The 22,521-nt window shown below is 33.8% G+C and overlaps 1 protein-coding gene across 1 annotated transcript in view; it reads right to left on the bottom strand.

Annotated features, from left to right (window-relative positions):
- LOC107067890 (uncharacterized) overlaps positions 1-22,521 on the bottom strand; it is a 55,314-nt gene that overhangs the window by 12,903 nt on the left and 19,890 nt on the right.

Below are 22,521 nucleotides of genomic sequence, written 5' to 3'. Positions count from 1 at the left end.
CATTCGGAGTCCTTTTAAAAACTTGCATCGATCTGAGACCAGCTCACTTATGGAACAAACATTGTTGTTTCCTTGGAAAGATCGTTATTCCTAGAGCGTTGGTCGATTTTCTTTTTTTTTCGTTCTTTCCTATTCTTTTCTTTTATTTTTCCTTTTCTTTTTTTATTTTTTTTTCTAGAAAATTGTCAAGCCACGTTTAAAAATCGTAGAGAGAATATCGATCCCATTTTTGCTTTTCTCGATGTATCAAAGAAATACCTTGGAAGGATGGTGGAAGGTACGTTACGTTCGAAAAGCGTTCGAAATTCAAAAGGAAAAAAAGAGAGAGGGGGAGGAGAGAGGATAGAGTAGTAATCGGACTCGGTTGATCGACGAATGACAAATCGCAACGGTATTCGGGAGCACCTGAAATTCTTTCTTCGCTTCCAATGCTTTTGGAGCAGCAGTCGTTACCGCGGAGGTACCCCTCGGTACCTCGGCAAAAAGACGAACGGCCCCGGTACGAGTATATATATATATATATATATATATGTATGTATGCGAGCGAGTAAGCTCGTGAGAGAAAGAGAGAGAAAAAGAGAGAGAGAGAGAGTTCTGAAAAGGGGTTGCGATGCGAGTGCAATACTTTTCCGTGAGACGGCACCAGTGTCGTCGGCCCTCAGGGGTGGGTTCAGGCTGGACTGGTGGGTAGAGAGAACTGGTAGGGGGGGATGCGTGGGGTCAACGACCGCAGTTGGGGTGGCTTCCCCCTACCTGCCACCTCTACACCCTCTTCCATCACTCCCCTTAGTCGTACGGCAGGCCACGTTGCGGTAGGTGGAGGTTGGGGCAGGTTAGGCTTAGCTTAGGGTTCAATATCGGGGAAAAAACACGGGCTTTTATTTGATCGCTCGCGTACGTTCTCTCTGCTTGTCTCTCTGGCTACAGAGACGAATACAACGTGAGAGCGAAGGACCCACGAGTGCGATGGTTAAACGTTGAGAGAGAGAGAAAGAAAGAAAGAAAGAGAGAGAGAGAGAGAGAAAGAGGAAATCACGTCCATACCTCTATGATCCTATGAATACATCGGAGCATGAGAAGAGGGCGCATTCATGGTTACCCCAACTCGATGAAAAAGCGCGGCATAACTCATCGGAAAATTCCAATTCGGTTTCGTTACGATCGCTCCACGAACTTTATGCTTTTCTGCCCATGCAATAAGACTCTCGAGTTCTGATCGGTACAAGTGTTACGGATTTTCGATCAGTTACTTTTTATACTTTTCTTTCGTAAAACGAACCTTCTTTTCTTTTCTTTTCTTTCTTCCTTTCTTATCAAAGTATCGAAGTATTTTTTATTCTTGATTGGAAAAGTATTGTCTTATATCTCGTGACGTTATTATTATGCTGTAAACGCGAATCAAAGTCGAGTAGTTTGAGAAGTACATTCTCTTATCGATTTAACTAATTAATTTTATGGCTTTTCTTCGAATTCTTCAACTTTTGAGACTTTTTACAATTTTGTTCCTTTTTTCATTCTAGGTTTTTGAAAAGATATAAAATATATATATATATATATATATATTATGTATATACAATCTAAATCTATGTACGTCGTAGTTTCTAAGCGATTGCAAAGCAAATCGAGCGAAACCGTTCGATGCAACGAATGTGTGAGTATGTGTGTTGATTTACCATATTCTCTCTTCTTCCTCTTCTCTTCCCTTTCGTTCTCTATTGTTTTATGAACACACGTGTGTCGCGCCAACTTTAAATCCGATTATGAGCTTGTGCTATGCGTTGAGACCGAAAGAACATACAATTTATGTCCTCGTGTTTTCCTATTTCGCGGTTTATATTCTCAAATCGAGACTTGAGATTCAACCAAAGTAATTCGATCTTATCGGTCGATTTAGTTGCGTTATATTTGAAAACAATTTTTCTATTTGTAATAATAATATTTCACGCTACCGTATTCACCGTTATTTATTATTTTCGAAAAATAATAAAATATCTTTGTTATTTTCTAACTAACGTACAATATTTTTCTAAAATTTGGAAAGCTTTTTGATTAAATTAATGGAAAGAAAAAAAAAGAAAAAAACAAAAACAAAAGAAAAGGAAAAAAATTATCTTACACGCGAATGTGTGTTTTTTATTTTCTTCTTCGTTGCAACTTTTTTATAGTTTTCTTTTTTTTTTATTGTCGACACACCATAAAAATACTTTCATATGGAATAACTTATTGAATTTGACAAAGATATCGAAACACTCTCGGATGATAGTTAGTTAAAAGAAACATAAATAAATAAAGAAAAAGAAAGAAGGAAAGAGAGAGCATATATAAGCGTGTCGTGTTTGCAAGATAAAAAAATAGAAAAAAAAAGAGAAAAGGAGAGACAGAGAGTGTGTGTGTGTGTGTGTGTGTGTGTGTGTGTGTGTGTGTGTGTGAGTCTCTTCTGACAGAGTTAGCACGGTACAGGCGACAGTTACAAGCTGCTTCCATTTCCGTAATTAAATTCTGATGCCTCGAACGTGCGAAATTCTCCTTTCGCGAGGCCACTCTCTTTCTCGCGGACACACGCGTTTCCGCAATTTACAATGCGAATCCCCTGTTTCGAAGGAAACTTGCTATGCCAATGACGTTGTCGATCTTTCGTTTCTGCCTACCCCCATTGGTAGTTAGATTATCGTTAGGAAATGTCCTTCCAAGTGGTGGACTAAGATTGAAAACTGTACGTTTGATTTTAATGAAATTTAAAAATGCGTATATTCAATGAGAAACGTTGAAAGAAGAAAAAAATATTGATGGAAATAGTTAAAAGACAGTAAGTAAAATGTAAGTTATCGAAGAAGAAAAATAATAAGAATAGAGAGAGAGAGAGAGAGAGAGAGAGAGAGAGAGAGAGAGAGAGAGAGAGAGAGAGGTCTTTGGTTACTTTATCGAGTTCCTATCGGTAATAATTGAACGTTTTTATGCGATATGTCTTGGATATCGAACAAAGATAAAAAGAAAAGAAAAGAAAAAGAAAAAAAAGAGAATATAAAAAGAAAAAACCTTACATACACAATCGTATTTGAACCGCGGCGCCTCGCCCTGCTGTAAATATACTAATTACGGTAGGGGTCGATACTCGTGTCCGTCGGGGATGAGGGTAAAATAGGAAAGAAGGGCTGTTTGCTCGTTGGAGAGGGGGTGAAAATGAAAATTTAAACGGGAGATCGATCGCGCCCCTTTTTCGAAGACATCGTTGTTACGTTGAGAGAAAGAGAAAGAGAAAGAGAGAGAGAGAGAGAGAGAGAGGGAGAGAGAAGCAATGCAAGAAAGAGTTTTTCCTTGCCGAAGGAGGACAATTTTTTTTCATTTAAAATTGACAATATTTTTTTAATACATACACGTTTCGTGAATAAAAACGCCGTTGACTGTCGAAATCGTTTTATCTAACAGAAAGAAAAGAAAATTTATTGTTCCCTATTTTTCAATTAAAATTTATTCTAATTAGATATGTGTACTTGATTTTATTTATTTTTATTCTTTTCTTTTCTTTTCTTTGTCAGTAAATTTCATTGCGAGAATCGTGTGACGTTTTCTCGCGATAACAATGGCATAGAGAAATTTAAAAAAGAAAAAAAAAGGTATTTGAAATAAATTCAGGAAAATTGAGTGGCGGTTATCGGTTACCCCCTCCCCCACCATCATCACCACCATGGTAGTATTCAACATGTTAATAACAGACAATGAACGATACGCGTGCGTTCTGTTTGTAGCTACCTCTTTTGCGGATGACGTATCGATCGCGTGAAATACGTTTTAACGGTCTAAAATTAAACAGCGTAGTATCCTGTATCGCGATCATAGAAGAGTTCTTTTTCTACGGTGCGTGTTCTAGGATCTCGTGCGTGGCACACGCGACTAACCGTCGAATCAGACCGAAACACGGAACCACCGCACGTTGACGAGCGATAATTTAGCGTAACCTGAATTTCTAAAAATGTCGAGTAAAAGCTAGGAATTACTAAATATTACCTTTTATCGATAAGTCCTTTGTTTACCGTACAAATTTAATTACTTTCGAGGACAAACAAAAAAAGAAAATATAAAATAGAAACAGTCTTATCTCTTATCATGTTTTTTCTTTAAAAGCCATAATATTTGTATAATTACTTCCGAGAACAACAAAAAAAAAAATAGAAATAGTCTCGTATCTCTTATAAAAGTTTTCGTTTAAAAAGACATAATATTTGTATATGTTGGATAAAAGTAAAACGCCTATCGAATGTCAGAATGATGACCTTTCGGAAAGGGGACGATTTCGATGTCTGGTAGTTGTTCGTAAAAACGATAATACGATATATCCCTTTTATCGGTTGTTGTTGTTGTTCGTCGTGAATCCAAGACGATGGAGTTTTTCTAAGTAAGATTATAAGAAAAGACGGGGTAAAAGTAGGGGAAGCAGCACCCTGGAGAGGAAGCAGATCTAGAAGGACTCCCCGGAAACTTGAGGAAATGCGAAACGCGGTTACTCGAGTCGCAAAACAAAACGGTTCTCGGTAGGAGGTCGTTCGATCCTTTTGATTAACCTATTTATTTCTCTCCTACACACTCTCTCTCTCTCACACACACACATTCACACTCATGTCTTTTAGCTTTTCGAACTACTTCGACGACAAGAACAACTACAACAACGACGACGACGACGATGACGATGACGATGACGACAAGTAGGAACGTTGACTGAATCGTACATACTTCGATACCTTCCCATAAAATCTTGTATTGTTAGAAAATGGTCGACGAAATCGAGGCTATGCCACTTCATAGAAGTGAACCCACCAGCAGTCGACGACGACGACGACGACGTTTTCATTATTATTTTCTTCTGAAAAGGTATAAGCACGTTGTATATTGCCCAGGCGAGCAGCAGCAGCAGCTAATTGCTGCTTCCAACGATGTGGTTTTTGCACCTTCGATAGAAGTACCCAAGTACCCCTATTCCGATTGGATCAGACGTCATCGTTTTAAGAGAAAGATTCTTTGACGAACGTTCTTCGTCACCTCTTAAACTCTTCTGGACCCTTATTTTTCAAGAAACAGGGCTAGTATAAACATATTCAACCCCATAAATACATTTCACACTACTCATTGATTCTTTATATATCCTTTATTAAGTGGTGTGAAATTACATTTCTTTATCCCTTTACCTTTTTTCCTTTTTCTTTGCCTTTCTTTCTTTCTTTCCATTTTTTCCCCTTTAAATCGACATTTCTTTTTCTTCTCTACAATAGTAGTTTATTACGTCAAATAAAAAGGATAAATAGAAAACAATAAATAATAAACTTGGTAATATTTAATTTTACATTTTGTAAATATGCGTGCAATTGAAAACGTTGTAGGAGGATTCAAGTGGTTGGTTTAATTTGATATTATTTGAAAATATTATTTGGATTATTTATAGAAGCTATGTAAATGGAACCATTAGTTACATTTTCGATCTGTAGAGATCTTCTAAGCGGATTTCATGATTCTAATCGTCGCGTAACGAACTGCTAGAACGGATTGTAAATTTGACGTTCTCTCGACAGTTAATACCGGGTATCATCGAGAATTGTCATCTCTGTTTCCCCAAGTACTACTGCAATTCATGTGTTCTAATTGGATTAAATTCGGGGATGTAGAGAGAGAGATAGATAAATAGATAGATAGATAGAGAAAGAGAGTATAGTTTGTGAGTAAACGAATTTGGGTAAGCATTTCGATTGACTTGTGCGATTATAAATTAAATTTCGAATGAATTTCGTAAACTTTGTCAAAACAAAACTAACGAAATATTATAACTTTTCAGATTGATTTCTATTACGTTTATACGATTAATATAATTAACACGTTAAATGTTGCGAAAGATCAATTAATAGTATATAATTTTGTAGATTTTATTTTCTATTTCTCTAACATAAGATATTTGTTAATGTTTCGATCATAACAAATTCAAATAAAATATTTCTATATTTAAATACGATTAAAACATTACGTACACAATTTTTGTCGTCGTTTTGTATAAATTCTTTGTTTTTCTCCTTTTTTTTTTTTTTTTTAAATACAACATTCACATAAAAATAAATGAGATATATTATAAAAAAGAAAAAAGAAAATTAAAAAGACACACAAGCATTTATAATGATACTCGATTCTTATATTTGATATAAGATGTATAATTCTCGTGTTTTACATTTTACAAAATAAATTCTAGAATTTTTTAGACGATATCTGGGATAATCCCAGGGTATAATAAATTGAGCTTCGAATAAATTATAATAAAATTTGCGATGATAGAATTATTTTTGTTAAAGTTTTTTTATTATTATTTTTTCTTAATAGGAATTTTTTTTCGACAACGACATTTTCTTTGTAAAATCGAATCATTTTTTCGCATACTTTGCAACGAATTTTCTGCAGCAAGTGCTGCCACCGGTTTAAGTCTTTGAGATTCGTCAAACAGACCGGAAAATTTGTAGGCTGCGTAACTCAACGTAGGCGAGCACATGTGTACGAATATGTGTATATTCAAGAGTATATGCCTTGTACATTTTCCTTCTCTTTCTTTCTCGTTATACATAGATATATGCATGATGGTCTTAGAAATAAGGTAAATTTCTTATTTTAACGTGAACGACATTACAGTGATCTTGTCAAATCACTGACATCACTGATCGAGGTCATCATTCCCTCCTTCGATTCTCTCTTTCCCCTCACTCCTTCCTTTTTTATCACTGTCATCATATTGTTTCTCCTCCTCCTGCTCCTCCTCCTCTTCATTTTATTCGAGGCATCTAAAGTAAACCGTTGAAAGATTAATAGTAAGCTATAAATATTGAATTATTACTTGAACGATATATAAATTTATGCATTTTTTCGATATTTAATATCAAAACAAGATTAGACTATGATTTAATGTTTCTTTTTTTTTTTTTTTCTAAGAAAAAAAATCAAAAAGTGACATATAATATATGTACCCATAATTATAAAAGTAATCTAATGTAAGTCAAAATTTATAAAAAAAAAAATCAGTTTATCAGTTATTTCACGCCACATTATTTTAAATTAAATTAATTCAATGTAATTTACACGATATTATCAAAAATGAACCGTTAGATAGTGTTTGTTATTTCAATATTATGTAGAATAATTCATTTAGTGTACAAATGTAATTCTTTTGATATCTCGAAGAGATAATTTTCATAATTATGGACACATATGTATAAATATATAATTTATTTATTGTTTTACCAAATATCACGATTGATAGGTGTTTGAAATCGTTGTAAAAAATATTCAAAATTCTTTTAAATAAAAAATATTAATACGATAGGAAAATAGAGAATGACAAGCACGACAGCTACGACAACGACGACGACAACGAATGCTAAAAGGAGGATGAATGCGGTCGTTGAGGAGGGTCAGGGCCCGCGCCCACATCGCAAACGATATTTTCAGGTCGTGCAGTAGGCATATAAATGTTTGGCGTTGCTAGTCGTTGAGACGTGGTTGCAGGTCACTCACCGAATATGAGTGAACCACCACCAGCCATATACTCTTCCGAACTCACTTGGCTTCCCGATTGCCAACAGACACTCGACTATTCATTTGCTACAGTCTGTTCTTTCATATTTAACAAAAAAAAAAAAGAAAAAAAAGAGGGGAAAACAAAAAGAAAAAGTAAATTGATTGATCTCTATAGGATTGTTATTTCATCGAAATATTTTTCTTAATTTGTATCTTTAATTAGAATAATCAATTTAGTTTTGAAAATAAATGAACAACGTAAATTTATTTTCAATTAACTAACTTTTCCAAATAATAATTCGTTTATTTGATTTTATTTGTAAATTTCTTATTTCTTTTTTTTTTTTTTGATTTGTCGAAAAGAAAAGGAAGACAAATCTTTGTCGTTTGATAGAGTGAACGCGGAGATGAGTACGATGACATTTACGCACACGTAGAAAGATCGAAGACGACGACGTTGCTTGAATAAGCGGAAAGTGGGTTAAAATGTCTGAATGGATGTACTGAAAATACAAGTAGTTCAAGGCACGTAATATTACTTTCAAGATAAAGCAGCGTAAAGTCAGTGGCGTTAGCATTAATGACTCGTGTTACTTTATATACTGTATATACTATATATTATATATAGTTATTATGTAGATACACGTGCATGTATAATACATATAATATATATATATATATATGTATATATGCGTATACCATATATAAATATATATACATGCATATATATAGTTGTTCTATTTGGCAGTTACACACGGATGCGTTCGTGTTATACACGGACCAAGGTGTTTATTCGACTCGCTCGAAAAGTAAGAGGTCGATGCCGCTTCCGTTAAATTATTAAAATGTACGTTCTAGCTTTAATCGTATTTTCGTAATGTAAAAGTCAGTGTAACGGCACGAACGGATAGGTACTCTAGCGAATCTAGAACACGTCCGTTCTTTAAACACTAATATCTAAATAGCGACCCGATTTTCATTTGTATTTTTTCTTTTTTTTGCAAATTTTCTTCCAAGTATTTGCGTAAAAAAAAAAAGAAAAAAAAAGATTCTTTCTTTCTGTTTTTCAATGCACTTTCACGTTTATCCTGCGTCAGCGATATTTCGAACGGTACGTTGGAAAACGGTGCTTCGTTTTTTTTTTTAACGATGATATCTTTCGTGTTAAAAAAAAAAAAAAATAAAAATATAAATTATTATTTCATTTCTATAGGAAGACAATTTTTTCCTTTTTCATTTTATTTTTTTAACGTTATTATACCATTCTCGCGTACGAGGCGTTTCAATTCCGACACGGGTTATACGGTGAACTGGAGGAATGAAAAAAAAAGGAAAATACATATATATATAAAAAAAAACTAAAGAAGGAATGAGATTCAACCGCGTGCAAACCACTCATCGCCGACCATACTTAACGATAAAAGTGTACCGCGTCAATGACCTTGCGTACATGCGTACGGGCTAAAAGTGCAGGCGGCGAATAAAATGCCCTCGACTATATCAAAAGCATTCAATTTTACAGTAGCCACGAAAATTGTTTGGGCTTAAAGAAATATTGTACTAACGGTACCAGGCTTCTTATATTTACGGGAATATGCAAGAATTCGTTCTAACGTCGTACATTTATTTTACGGATTTATTAAACGTGTTTATGAAATTTTATCGGAAGGCTTTTCTTTCTTGTTTTTTTTTTTTTTTATATTTATATTTATATTTATATTTACATTGTTTTGTCAAATTTTATTTATGATTAATAATAAACATTCAATAATTTCGCGTAGAGAAATTATGTTTAAGATTTTTAAGTATTTTAAAATAAGAAAAAGAAATTATTATTTCTGCGCACATTATCTTTTTTGTCATTTATTTATTATTTGTCAAAATTAAATAATAATTTTACCTTACTAAAATTCGATTTATATTTGAAAAGAAAATAGAAAAAGAAACTTAGAATTTATAAAATCATAATGCAGCACCATCTATTGTATTCTAACAGTATAAAAGGACTAAAATAACTTTAAATAATATGTCCCTAAATTAACAATAAACAAATTATACATCGCTAAATATAGTACTCTATCTTTTAAGTTAAAGAAAAACAAATGAAATAAATAAATTTTTATTTAGATCAGTAAAATAGTTTCGATGTTTATCACGGACAAACAATTATAACTAAAAAACGTAATATAATATCATATAGATAATAACTATTATTAATAAAGTAAAATAATAATTTTAAAAGTACAGCTTATTGTATAATAGAAGATTCCTTAACAAACTTTTTGGATAAATTTAATGAGATAATAAACTTGCAAAGGGGAAGGAAAAAAAATATATATATAAACGAATTTTAAAAAATATCTGAAATCTTTCGGCGTTATTTCAAAATGAATTCGAAGTTTTAAATCGACGTTTCAGGCACGACCTCGTCTCTCTGGTGTTAATAAGCTCTTGGCTTCTTCCATGGCGAGCAAAGTTAATCGGATTCGGCGAGAGGCTTAGTGACGAAACTTTGCGGAAGGAAAAAAAAAATTCAAATAAAAAAGATGGTATATGTCCATAGCTAAGCTGGTCATTTGTTGGTTGGTGGTTCCTACAACTATTGTTGCAAAAAGAAATCTTACTTTAATATTTATGACGCGTAACTCGCCAAACAACATTTGATTTATATTTTCACTGAAAATGAAGAAGACCTTGGCACGTTCTTCTTCTGCTTCATTCCAATTTTTTTTTCCTCCCCTTTCCTTTTGTTAATAATTTTTTTTCCCATACTCTTTTGTTTGTTTGTTTTTTTTTTTATTGTTATCACGCGTTCATCATAATAACGTAGATTTTATGTATTCTTTTCTCTCTCTCTCTCTCTCTCTCTCTCTCTCTCTCTCTCTCTCTCTCTAACTCTCATTCATTTTCTTTTTTATTTTATAGTCTAAAGTTTAAAATCATTGCACGTTGAAATAGGGTTCTCCTTTTATGTTTGGTGTTTCGTGTATGAAAAGAGTACTCCTATAGATTTCAAGAGTCACTCATGTGGGTACTTTTATCTTTTAATTCGCTTCTAACGGAATAAACAAATCATTGGTAGATAGGTATACCTATATTAAAAGTGACTTTTCAAACAATTTCGGTTCACGAGTGGTTTTATCATCGATATGAAAATATATACAATTATTTGCTTGTATAATTATTATTTGACATTTTCGAAAAATCATTTTTTATCGATAATTTAATAACAATTACAACACAATAATTTACTTTTTCAAAACAATTTCAATCTAACGTATAGCAAAATCATTTTACATAATTTTGTTTAAAAATTATTCCATTTATTATCATCATTATCCCTAATATTGTTGTATTTAAACAAACAAAATAATAGATTAGTCAAAGAAGCACACGAGCGTAGAGATTTTAAACGAGTCGTCTAAAGTAAAATTGGAATGGCACCATGGGGAAGGCCGCCACATTTGGCGCCCTTCAAAAAAGAAAAGCAAAAAAAAAGAAGAAAAAGAAAAGGAAGAAGAAGAAAAAAGAGAAAGAAAAAAGAAGAAGAAAAAAGAGAAAGAAAAAAGAAGAAGAAAAAAGGAAAAAACACGAGTGGAAAGGGGTGGTTGGTGGTGGTGTTTCGTAACGGGAAAAGGGTTGAGGGCATAGAAGCGTGTAATTTTGTTGCTGACTGTACTACGTGCTTTGGGACAATAGCTTCGCCGTGGTGGCACGCAATCCGAACGCAACCGCGTGCTTAGTGAGGAAGGTTAGGATCGAACATGCGCCTGGAAATATTTTGTCCAAACTATGACGGCGACTTTGTCCGCCGTCAGCCCTCTCACTCTTTCTCTCTCTCTCTTTCTCTCTCTTTCCCTCTGTCGACAAGGTATAACGGAGTTTTTTGGGGTAGGTCCTGGAAATTCTCCTCCTCACGGCTCGTCGAAACGCATAGTCGTCCCTACCAGCCCTTTAAGAAAGGTTCGAGAAAGAGGGGTGGACACAGAGGTCTCTCTCTCTCTCTCTCTCTTTCTCTCTGCATGTCTCGACTTTGGACAAAAATTACTCGATATTTTGCTTGTGTTACGCTTAAAGTTCAAATTATATTCCCATTTTATACGATTATTTACCAACTGTTTATTTATTACAATATTATTATTATTATTATTATTATTATTATTATTATTATTAAACATTTATATTTTAAATGCGTAAAAAAATTGTCTATATATAACAAGGAGTATATAAGGCGTTTATATAAAATAATCGGATAACTGATGGGAAGATTTTATTTTTTATTTTATTGTTATCAATAACATTGGTCACAACAACACAGTTCGAAGGCAATCTTTCGAAACTATCACCACCATCATTCCCTAAACGAAAACAAAAGCTCCATTCTTTTATCGAAAACTTTTGCAAAACGATATGTAGAATGAGTGGTATTTTCGATTCGTAGAGTGATATTCGGTATTTCGGCCGATCGAGATCGATCGTGCGAGCTAGCTACTAGCTAGCTAGCTCGTTTTCAACGGTTGTTTCCTTTCGATTGAAAAAACGATCGAGGGGAGTTAAAAAAAAAAAAGAATGAGTGAGTGAGAGAGAGAGAGGAAGAGAGAGAGGGAGGGAGATTTTTTCAAGTAGCGATACACAGAACCCGCGCGAGGGTGCGTACGTGAATGGCCGCACGGCCGACTCGGTCATTCGCCCTCGAAATCCGACATGAAAATTAAAGAGAGGGCTCTCTTTCTCTCTCTCTCTCTCTCTCTCTCTTAGCAAAGAGAAAACGAGAGAGAGAGAGGGAGAGAGAGAATCGAACAATACCACGGTGGTTTTGTCTGCCATTGGGACGAAACGACATACGAGGAAGGAAAAGTCTTTTTTAACATGGATCGATAAAACATAGGGAAAAAAATAACAAAAAAAAAAAGGATATATAGTATATAACCTTCGAATAGGGAAAACTCGAACACCCTTCAGAAATCTGACGAAATTTGTACTCGTGACATTTTCAAAGAGTTGAGACTCTTTCTCTCTCTCTCTCTGTTTTTCTCTTTTTCTCTGATCAAACTCAACAAGATTCTATGTGTTTTAAAACTTTTTATTTATTCACTCGTTTTTATTTATACCTGTTTTCTTATTTTTTTTTCTATTATAAATTAGTTTATGTTATAATTTATTATGTTATAAATACGGTTTTAATATAAATAATAATTGCAATAATTTTAATCCTTTGCACTCGAAGTTTTTTTTCATTCATATTATCAGCAACTGAATTTCGATTGAAAAAGTAATATTCACATATTATAAATAAGTGATATATATGCGCATTTAATAGAAAAGTCATAATTGATATGTTGTAGACTAAATTGAATTTGCTTTTTTTATTTTTTTTATTTTTATTTATTTTCTTCATTATTTCCATAGCGGAGCCCTCGAGTGCAAAGGTTTAAATAAAAAAAATAAAAAATAAAAAAATAAAAAAATCTCTTTAAAAGAAATTAATGTAACAATATTTGTGTGTGTGTGTGAATATTGACACAAATTTATTAGACTTTTTTTTTACGATGTTTCCATATGAAATAATTCATGTTTTTTTCTTCTTTTCTTTCTATTTAGGTCGAATACATATTTTTAAAAAAAGACAAAAATTACTCTCGAAGGGAAAGTCCTCATTTTGTTTTTGTTCTTATCGACGTAGACATTCTTTTTTTCAGTTGGTTGTTGCTAAACGTCGTTCTGACACGCGATATATTATAACAACATCGATTGATCTTATGGAGAATACCTTAATGCTTTTATGGTAGTAGCAGGTTAGAGAAAAAAAAAATCGTAAGACATTCATTTTCGTTTAACGATCATCGACAACCCGTGAGATGCAACTGGACACACTTAAAGTAAAAGAAAGTAAGAAAGAAAGAAGGAGAAGAGAAAAAAAGAGAGAAGAGAGAATAGCGTAGGAGAGAATATGCGTGTGTATGCGTAAGTACGAGAAAGAGAGAGAAAGAGATAGAAAGGTTTCCTCTCACACACATAAAACGCAGGGCCGTTATCGATCCACGTTTTTCCAGCGTATGATAACTCGTTGCGGAACGTTGATCGAAGAGCACAAAGTACACAATTACGAGCGCCCGCCCGCAGCACGGTTGGTGCCCTTTCAAAGGATAAAAAGTAGCGAAAGAGCGACTAAGAGAGAGAGAAAAAGAGAGAGAGAGAAAGAGAGAGAGAGAGAGAGAGTTGAAAGAGAAAAGAGGGAATAAAAAAAAAAAAGAAAAGGAAAAAAAAAGTTGGCGCAGAGTTTCGCCTTTTCGTCGCGTTTAATTTCTTCCCTCGGCTTCGAATCGCTTCGAAAAAGGTCGCTTTGCTCTCTCTCTTTCTCTTTTTTTCTTTTTTTTTTCTATATCTTTTTTCGCTTTTCTCGCTCTCTTTCTCTTTCTCTCTTGGTCGTATAACGGCTCCATCGGGGGATGGATATATTAGCCTGACGTTTTCCTGCTGATATGACTTTAATATCGAGACACGATACTCGTTGCACGACGAGTACCCGTGGGTACCAAAAGTATACAATGAAAATATTTCGTTAGGTTAGTGTACACGTATATGACGATATAAGAGTTATATATATATAATGTAAAAAGCAAAAAAAAAGAACCAAAGAAGAGTTGCATATAGAAGAGTTTACCTGGGTTTGGGGTAACCAGGGGGTTGAAAATAAAGAGATAAATAAATAAGTAATAATAATAATTAAAAACAAAAAGAGGGAATACCGCAAGTGAAGTTAATGAAAGTTGAAAAGAAAGGATTCGTATGTTACGAAAAAAAAAAATCGGAAAAATAGGATCGTCATCTATAAATCATTTTTTGAAAAGATGGAACGAAGAAGAAGAAGAAGTTGGGAAACGTAGAAAAATGTGTGCGCATCGTCGCAAATTGGAAGATGGAAAATGAGGAAAATGCGTGTGGTGGATTCCAACATAAGCGTGTGCAGGATACGCTAAACGCTTATGAAGTCGTAGTGTACTGTTGTACGGTACGCTAATTTCTGGATCACGCAAAGCCGACGCGTGCTCGTAACGGAGAAGAAAGACTTATTTAATTTCGCTCGACTACTACTCCGGGTTTTCTTCGTGCCTCGTTGAATATACTCTACTCATACTCGACTAATAATCTACCACCAAAGAATTCATTCATTATTATTCGAGTAGATTTTTTTTCTCTTTCTCTCTCTCTCTCTCTCTCTCTCTCTTTCTCTTTCTTATTCTTCTCTTCTCTTTTTCTTTCTCGAACATATTTTACACATGCAGCCGACCAATTTGAAAGTTCGTTTTTCTATTTATACGATTTTACTTATGCATCTATGTATCTATGCGTTAGACATAATTATTTGTTATTAAAACTGTTATCTTAATGGATAGATGGTAGGTTTATAGATATACGAGCGTTTAAATATGTGTTGCATAATACATAATTATTGTATTTAATGTTTCCTTTTTTTTAATGTATTCAATTATTAAAAAAAAGTGATAAAAGGATTAGAAATTATTAGGAGGAATTTAAAGAGTTTCGCATAATTTATTCGTATTATTAAAATTATTTATTGTAAGAGGAATAATTTTTCTCGTCGAAGAGCAGCTGTTACGATCACCTGCCAAATAATATAATATCACGTGTGCAAGCTTTTAAGATTTTGTAAACTATCGGGAAGATTTCAAAATAGGGAGGAAGGGTTAAATTTTCCTTTTGAAATATTCAACGATGTTTATAGATCAACTTCGAAGATCAAGTAAGAAATTACAAACAAACAGACAGTTTAGATTTCAATGTTTACACGATCTTTACGATCTAATGACAAGAAAACGGACAGTAAATAGCAAACATTTGAATATTTGACAGTTCTCGAATGCGCTTAGATTTCGCTAATCAATCGTTCGATGAACATAACACGCACTAGTTATCAAAGATGTTTGAATTAGATTACGTATAATCGATCGATATTTGGATATTTTTGATTGTAATAATTACTAGTATTCTTACACATACACACACACACACACACATATATATATAGATAGATAGGTGTGTTTATAATCGTGAAACGAATAAAATCGCGAGATCGTTAGTGGGTCGGCTTTACTCGGCACGCGTGCTATCGATTTGGTTTCCTTGCAGCTGGATGACAAGGTAGGGTAACCCAACACGCGTTAATCGCACCTATATAGGGGCAGCTTCGTAGACCAGGTTACGGTGAATCGGCATGCAGGATTAGTCACGAGTAAGCTCGTTCCTGGGTAACGACAGCTGCTACCGCCATGCACCACCGTCTTCTACGACTGCAACCGTTACCACTACTACCGCTAATAACATTTATCGCTTTACCAACAATGACGTCGTCGTCGTAGTCGTCGTCGTCGTCGTCGTCGTTGTCGTTGCCTTCGTTAACGAAAAACTTAACCCATTGACTACCAGATATATTTAGATCGTCTTGCTCTAAGTGCCAAGGTTTTATTAGAATATACATGAAATTCTACAAAATATAATAATATTAAGTTACTGATATAATATTGTAATGGTATTTACAAATAATTGATAATTCATGTTTTTGTTTGCACCATATAAATTTTGTACTCATCTTTTTTGAATAATTCTTAACTCAAATAACCATTTGTAATTAATCTAAAATTTTAGCACCACGCTACGAGAGATATCTTGTATTTGGCAGTCAATGGATTAAACTTCAACCATCACGGTCATTATTTACTTTTGTCCATCATTTTATTTCTATATTCTATGTTATAGATATTAATTGAACTTTTAGCAATTACCTAAATCTAGTATCTAAATTTGTCACTTTGTTAGGAGAATGAATTTTATTGATAAATAAATCTAATAGTCCTCACGATGGGGGAAATTTGTTGCAAAGAATTCGAGAATAAGCCAAAGAAGAAATTACAAATAACCATAGGTAATTTCTTACAAATCATGTTCAGCCATGCGAAGAATATTTCTCTTTTGGTCCTAAAGGTAGCACAAGAGGGCGCCAGATGGATAACGTTTGTAAGGATACAGTCGGGAGAAGCTGATACGCAGTTTTCTCCTTGGAAAGAACAAGAAGAAGACGAATAGAAGACGAGGAGAAGAAGGAAGGGGCAGATTGGCCCAAAAAGTCGTGCAAAAGTCGAGAAGAAAAAGAAAAAGAAGAAGAAGAATGAGGATAAGGTGAAGGGTGAGGAAGAGAAGGGTGATGAAGAGAGGAGTCCAGGACCGGCTAAGGACCGTCGTTGGTTTCCCTGCCCCTCCCCAAACCACTCTTTACCTCTCTCTTTCTCTCTCTCTCTTTTCCCTTTTCCTTCTTTCCAATAGAAGAGAGCCCTTTAGCTGGGAGACGACTCGTCTTCTTTCCACCTGAACACGGTACGCACAGGTGCGACGAGGAAACTAAAGTAGAGGAGAGGTGTAGAGTCGGTTGAACGAGGAGGGGACGATGGCACTGACCTAAAGTAACGCGTTTGCTGCGGCCAGATCTCGAAGAAGAAAGAAAGAAAGAAAGAAAGAAGTACGCCAGACTGAAAACGGAGCACCTTCGATGAAGAATAAGAGGAGAACGAGAAAGAGAGAGAGAGAGAGAGAGAGGAAGAAAGAAAAGATGGCGACGTTAATGGCCTACGTCGATGGATTGAGATACTTGTCTTTTTTGTTTATTTTTTTATTTTTTTTTTTTTTTTACGTGAACTTTCATATAGTCTCGCGTTTCTCGATTGATTTTTATTTTAATCAAATTTCATCATTTTTTTTATATTTCATTAACGTTAGTATACGCATATTCGATTGTTTCCGTAAATCGTTAATCATTGACGAATTATGTGCCTTGTTTGATATTTTAATTTTCAAAGTATCCTATAGTATTATATAGGTATCATATAATTAGATATTATTATCTAATTGTAATTGTTTGACCTTCGTTGTGTCTATCCATATGCAAAAGAGAGTGTACTCATTTTTTCAATGCATATACTACACTACTAGTCATTCAATATTATCGATCATTTGAGCAGCCTCTTTTCACGCTCGGCGTCATCGGTTCGGCGAACTTTCCGGTTGAAAGTCGTATTTGGGGTAAGAGTCTTGGCTTCGTTCTCCCGTCTGGGTGGTCTTTTCCATCTCTCTCTCTTTCTCTCTTCACATTCATCCATCTTTCTCGGTTACTTTCTCACGAGAGAGTGCGTTCATACGACACTCGACACGTTCGTTTCGATCGATCGCGAAGGAACTAACTCCGGGCGGAAACGCTTAACGTCCTTCAGTACGCGACACAGCACATATGCTACATAAGCTTTCGAGAGTCTACCGGGTGTCTGCGAAAGATAAGGAGGACGGCCCTTCAGCCGAGACTGTCTGACACTGGGCTAGGTCAGTCGTAGCTTATACGGCCAACAACGTTACACTGAAACCACGAGCATGCTTGTTATCGATCCTAAACAAATCGAGACGTTACTTTTCTTTTCTTTTCTTTTCTCTATCTCTCTCTCTCTCTCTCTCTCTCTCTCTCTCTCTTCTTTTTTTGTGATTATTTGACATCATCGTTGCATTATTTATTATTACAAATTTATTATTAAAATTAGTGTTTAAGCTAAAGCGTACCAGAGAACAATCTTTCGGTGTAACCTTTGAAAAAAATGGGAACCTTTGAAAAAGAGCTGAGATAACGAAATTGTCAACGAGCGGACTCTCTCTCTCTCTCTCTATATATATATATATCTGTCCTGTCCTGTCCTGTCCTGTTATTTTTCTTTGTTTTTTTTTTTTGAAAAAGAAAAAAGAGATTAGAGTGTTCACACGCACGGGTCGAGGCATTCAGTTTTCCACAAAGGCGGCCTGTTTCGGGCCGTCCAATGGCGCCACCTGCTCGGACTTCAACGTTGAAAGTATGTATCGTCGTCGGTGCAAATAGAATTTCAAGAGTCGCGTATTAAACCCTTTATACCGCTCTCGCCCGCAACCTTTTACGACCTTACGGGAACGGTTTCTATGGTAATACCGCGAGGACCTTTTGGAAGGAAGTAATGCTTTCTCTCCCACAAAATTTCCTCGTGAAATAAGCGATGAACGTAGAGCTCTGGATGGCTGGTTGCTTGGTTGCTTGGTTGGTTGGTTGGTGACGAGAAAGGAAAAGAAAAAAAAATGAGAATCTTTATGCGGGCAAGGACACATCGTCGTTTCGGTTAACCTATTTTGGATTTTATCCCTAGATATTCCTCTTCCTTTCTTTTTTTCTTTTTCGTTAGAAAATTCATTGAAAACGTTTTACGTGGTTTAATCTTTGCTTTTTAAATAGCAGTTTTATATTTGCATTACAAGTTTTAAATTAGAAATAAATTTTGTTTTCTGATTTTGAATTTCTTATTTTTTGTTTTTTCAGTTACGACAAATCAAATTAGAGATAAAATATTAAGTAAACGTCAGGAGTAAGATCGTAACAACACTGACCTACTTAAGCGTTCTATTTTTATCAACGTAAGATAAAACAAGAAGTAACAATAAAAATAAATAAATATATATATATATAAGAAGTCGTGCTTTTCCTGGAGCATAAACGGCACTTAAGGCGTGAATCGTTGTTGGTTATCTAAAAACATACATACATATATGCAGCGTCTGTAATTACGACATAGTTACGACACCGAAGAAGTACCATGAGAACGCGTAAATGTCCAACGTGCGTTAACTCAGGTAACTACACATCATTTCAACCAGTATATATTTTATTCAGTACTTATGTTTTACAGTTAAGATTGGATTTGTCAATAAGCTAATGTCAATATTTGTAATATTTCTGTATATAAATACATTTGAAATAATATACATATAACAATCGATACGGGTAATATTATATTCAAAAGAATTCCATTACTCATTGGCTAAGACAGACCCGATACTTGAAATCTCATGGAACGTTATTTTCTTACTTGTAACATAAAAGTGCATGTACAATACTACATTCTTGAGAGTTTTAAAAAATCGATTGAAAATAAAATAAGACTACGTGTGTGTGTATGTATGTATGTGTTTCTCCGCCCGAAGCAGAAATATGACGAGCTTGTAAATAATGAATAAACCAAAGGAAATAATATTTCACGTTTAGTTTTAGTCTATTTTTAAAATATTGTTTATATATATTTATATCAAAAGTTCGTCTTGATAACATGAATTTTGTATTTAACTTGCGAAAGATCGATTACGGTCGACCTGATTTTTTTTTTTTTTTTTTTTTTTTAAAGAAAACGCGAAAAGAAAGTATTCAGTATGAAAAGTGTAAATTATAAAAAAAAAACGTTCCTTTTGTTTTTACTTATGTATTTTTTATTTCCTTGTTGTTATTGTTTTATTCCTTTTCGTTCGTCGAATGCATGCACGTCGCGAATCGACCTTGCTCGTCTTTTCGTCGATTTCGAGAGTGTGCAATCTCTCGAGAGGTCGAGGTTGTAAATCGACTACGACAATGCTTCGGCAACTTTTCGTCGTGGCCTTCGTAAGTTTTAAAACGCCATTTTATGTTAGCCATCCTCCAAGCGTTTCTTCTTCTTCGTTTTCTTCTTCTTTTTCTTTTTCTTTCTTTCCATCGTCCTTCATTTAAACTCCTACTCTTCTTCCTATCTTTCGCTCCACTTTGTTGCACTCACTCACATCAGATGTTTTTTCATTCACATTTTTTTTTTTACATTTCTTTTTCCTTATCAAAAACTTTCATTTAAATTTACGCGGCGGATACATTACTTACTTGCTTTCCAATGATGAATTCGTATTCGATTTCGTAAATTAAAAAAAAAAAAACAAAAATTACGGAATTTTTCGAATGAATTTAAATTGTTAATAGATTAACCGATTTTTAACAGGATTAAAAAAAAAAATAAAATAAAATAAAAACACAAAAGATAGAAGAAAACAAACGAGAAAAATAGGATACAGTGTCTAACGATAATAAATCCTCTTAAAAGAGAAAGAAAATAAAAATAAACTAGTGAGGTGGGGTGGAGGAGATCGGGGAAGAAAAAATAACTGCGTGCTTTGGGCAAGCTGTCAATCAAAGTCGCGCTTCGAAATGAAATACATATGGTCGACATGCATCGGCACGGCCAACAATTTTTTCTTTTTTTTTTTCGACGGAAAATCCTCTATCCTCTCTCTCTTTCTCTCTCTCTCTTTCTCTCTCACTCTATTTTTATTTTTATTTTTTTATTCTCTATCTCGTTGATCGTCGGATTTGATTGTCATATTTTGTTTCTCCCTTCCCCCCCCATTCTCACACTTTTTATATTGTTTCCTCGTTCGATGAAATATCGAACGAAAGCAATTTCCCTAATTTTTCCCACCACGCTTTGTTGATTCTCGCAAACGTTTTAGCTATTAACACGATCGCTATATATATATAAGAGTTATTATTCGCGAATTTAATTAATAATAAATATAATAAAATAATAAAAATAATAAAATATTTAATATAAATAATTAATAATTAATTATTATTAGTTGACTAGACTATTTGTTAATAAACAAATAATTCACAATAAAATAATATTGTGATTATAAATTGAGATATAAACTATCCTATCTTTCAAGTTGGATGAAACTGCACACAGTGTGCAAAAATTTTATTAAAATCGGTTCAGTAGTTTAGGAGTCCATTGCCGACAAACAACGTGACACGTAATTTATATATATTAAAATATAGTAGGTGCAAAAAGTATTTGTAAACCGATCAATTTGAAATAAAATGTTGTGAAACTGTAGTTTATTACCTAATTTTTTATAAACAATGAATTTATACATATTCTTAAAAGTCTTTACAATAGATGTAATGAAACAAAAAGAACACAATCGTACAAAAGAGACTTGTCGATATAAAAATGTCTAATATAAAATGCAGCATATGAAAGAATAAATTCCCAAAGTCTGTATCGATAAAGAATACTTACAATTTAAATACTTTCAGAGATGCATAAGATGTGTACATTGTTTTAAAAATATTTACAGTAACTTTTATAGACGATTCATACGAAGATCATTCTACATGACCTTCTGTGCTATGAGATACTACATTCTATTTATTCTACTCATTATTTTTAAAATAATTATAAGTAACAAGAGTAAAAATTTAATTTGTAATCGAAAAAAGAAACATAAATTTATAACATATCAAAATTATTTTCTATTTAATGAACGTTAAAACATATGAAACGTTTAAACCAATGTATATATGTAGAAACAATCTGAAATGTAATTAGTTATATTAAAATATGAAAATAATTGGTAATTAATTAAAAGAAAGGTTTATTATTGTTTAAAAGCAAAATCTAAAAAACAGATTAAAGTGGTCTTTAGTTAGATTTCACTTGCTATGGAATACATAGCATAACAAAATATGATAAACATTACATGAAAAGTAATATCCATTGCCCAGGTTTAACCACGAGGAAGTAACCGCTTTTTAAGTCCCAAGAGGAATGTGTATCCTAAAGATGCCCACATTTGAAAATAATTCAAAGGAAAGAACCTACCTCTAAGGCCCCACCATAAGAGCACCATCCAAAAAATCTTTAAAATTATTATGTGTATATATATAAATACGATTAAATTTTTATATTGGTTAATTTTTGGTTGGAATAATTTAAACAATAGAATTCTTTTTTCGAATGGTTTAAATACAAAAGTTGTGCTAACAGTCTTAGAAAGGGAGAGGGATAAAGAGAGAAAGAGAGAGAAAGAGAGAATTTAAGGAGAGGTAGAAACAACATCAATTTAAGCCACATGCATCGCTCTGGCTTCGTATTTAGGTGGATAATCGGCTTACAAAGTCGGCCTACCGGGGCAGCAACGGATGCATGCAAGTGTCTGTACGATGCAGTTTACTTGCATTGCACTTTGCTCGCCATTCTCGTTGCATGTCATTAGACGCGACTTTTAGTGTCGTCGAAGCTTTCCTCCTTTTGCTTTAATTACAAAACG

Source organism: Polistes dominula, unplaced genomic scaffold, assembly GCF_049000335.1.
Source record: "Polistes dominula isolate Pdom_NZ unplaced genomic scaffold, Pdom_raw_medaka contig_73, whole genome shotgun sequence".
Taxonomy (NCBI): Eukaryota; Metazoa; Arthropoda; class Insecta; order Hymenoptera; family Vespidae; genus Polistes; species Polistes dominula.
Note: the sequence above shows the minus strand (reverse complement) of the source record. Positions and strands in the feature narration are given on the sequence as shown.